Raw genomic sequence first — 2500 nt, 5'->3', positions numbered from 1 at the left:
TGTCAGCTTCCCACCTATAGTCAGACTCATCCCCACCAGAGATCAGCCCAATGAGGGTGGTGTCGTCCGACAAACTTCAAGAGTTTGACGGACAGATGATTGGAGGCGCAGCTGTTGGTATACAGGGAGAAGAGCAGTGGGCAAAGGACGCAGCCCTGAGGAGTTCCCGTGCTGATGGACCTGGAGTCAGAGACTTCTGTTCCCGGCTTAACGCACTGCTTCCTGTCAGAGAGGAAGTCTGTGATCCACCTGCAGGTGGAGTAGGGCACGTTCAGCTGGAAGAGCTTGTCCTGAAGCAGGGCAGGGATGATGGTGTTGAAGGCAGAGCTGAAGTCCACAAACAGGATCCTGGCGTAGGATGCTGGGGCGTCCACATGCTGTAGGGTGAAGTGGAGGGCCATGTTAACTGCGTCGTCCACAGACCTGTTGGCTCTGTAGGCAAACTGAAGGGGGTCCAGGAGAGGGTCTGTGATGGCTTTGAGGTGTGCCAGGAGCAGGCGCTCAAAAGACTTCATTACCACAGATGTAAGGGCGACCGGTCTGTAATCATTTAGTCCTGTTGGCCTTAGCTTTTTGGGCACAGCGATGATGGTGGAGGACTTGAGACAGGCTGGTACATGGCATGTCTCCAGGGAGGTGTTAAAGATGTTGGTGAACACCGGAGACAGCTGGCCAGCGCAGTGCCTGAGGGTGGCTGGAGAGACAGAGTCCGGCCCGGCTGCTTTGCGTGGATTCTGCCTCTTGAAAAGCCCATTAACTTCTCCCTCCTGAAAGGAGAGAGTCGTTTCTGTAGTATGGGTGGGGGATGGGGCCTCTTGGGTGGGAAGGGGTGGTTCAGGACAGTCCAATTGTCTTTCAAATCTACGGTAGAACTCGTTCAGGTCGTTGGCTAGGCGGGAGTCGTTAGTGGTGTGGGGCGCTCTGGGTTTGTAGTTGGTGATGTGCCTGAGCCCTTTGGCAGACAGAAGCAGCGTCGTTAGTAGAGAACTGGTGTTTTAGTGTCTCTGAGTACAGTCGTTTAGCCTCTCTCACCGCTTTGCTAAACCTGTTCTTCGACTCCTTGAATCTGTCTCTATCCCCACTCCTAAACGCTTCCTCCTTCTCCAACCTCAACCTTTTGAGCTTTGCTGAGAACCAGGGCTTGTTGTTGTTAAAGTTCACCCTGGTACGTGTTGGGATACAGCAGTCCTCACAGAAGCTGATGTACACAGCCTCTGTGAGTTCATCCAGACTATTGGTAGCAGTCGTGAACATATCCCAGTCAGTACAGTCTAAGCACGCCCGCAAATCTTCCACAGCCTCACTGGTCCACTGTTTAGATGTCCTCACAGCAGGTTTACAGAGTTTTAGTTGCTGCCTGTATGCACGAATCAGGTGGACCAAGGGAGTTCTGTGCGAGCCGAACAGCCCCGTGACCCACAAGAGAAACATCCCCGCCAAATTCGAGCGTTTGACGGGGTCTATCCGTGAAAAAATATTCACGTTTTTGAGTGCACATGCATTTCTGCTGCAAATGCCTCTGGAAGTTTCATGCCGTTCGTATGCCAATTGTGGCAACACGAAAATGACCCGTTTTCCCATTCCGAGGGATTTCTGTGCGACCCTAACAGCCCCGTGAGCCACAAGAGACACATCCCCGCCAATTTCTAGCGTTTCACGGGGTCTATCCGTGAAAAATATAGACGTTTTTGAGTGCACATGCATTTCTGCTGCAGATGCCTCTGGAAGTTTCATGCCGTTCGTACGCAATGTGGCAACACGAAAATGACCCCTTTTCCCATTCCGAGGGATTTCTGTGCGACCCTAACTAACAGCGCCCGTGAGCCACAAGAGAGACATCCCCGCCAATTTATAGCGTTTCACGGGGTCTATCCGTGAAAAATATAGACGTTTTTGAGTGCACATGCATTCCTGCTGCAAATGCCTCTGGAAGTTTCATGCCGTTCCTATGCAATGTGGCCACACAAAAATGACCCGTTTTCCCATTCCGAGGCATTTCTGTGCGACCCTAACAGCCCCGTGAGCCACAAGAGAGACATCCCCGCCAACTTCTAGCGTTTGACGGGGTCTATGCGTGAAAAATATTAAAATTTTTGAGTGCACGTGCCTTTCTGCTGCAAATGCCTCTGGAAGTTTCATGGCGTTCCTATGCAATGTGGCAACACGAAAATGACCCCTTTTCCCATTCCGAGGGAGTTCTGTGCCACCCTAACAGCCCCGTGAGCCACAAGAGACACATCCCCGCCAATTTCTAGCGTTTCACGGGGTCTATCCGTGAAACATATAGAAGTTTTTGAGTGCACATGCATTCCTGCTGCAAATGCCTCTGGAAGTTTCATGCGGTTCGTACGCAATGTGGCAACACGAAAATGACCCGTTTTCCCATTCCCAGGGATTTCTGTGCGACCCGAACAGCCCCGTGAGCCACAAGAGACACATCCCCGCCAATTTCTAGCGTTTCACGGGGTCTATCCGTGAAAAATATCAATTTTTTTTTGAC

The sequence above is a fragment of the Petromyzon marinus genome, unplaced genomic scaffold, assembly GCF_048934315.1.
Source record: "Petromyzon marinus isolate PM22_M1 ecotype Great Lakes invasive population unplaced genomic scaffold, UKy_Petmar_22M1.pri1.0 PM_G_Scaffold_137, whole genome shotgun sequence".
Classification (NCBI taxonomy): Eukaryota; Metazoa; Chordata; class Hyperoartia; order Petromyzontiformes; family Petromyzontidae; genus Petromyzon; species Petromyzon marinus.
Note: the sequence above shows the minus strand (reverse complement) of the source record.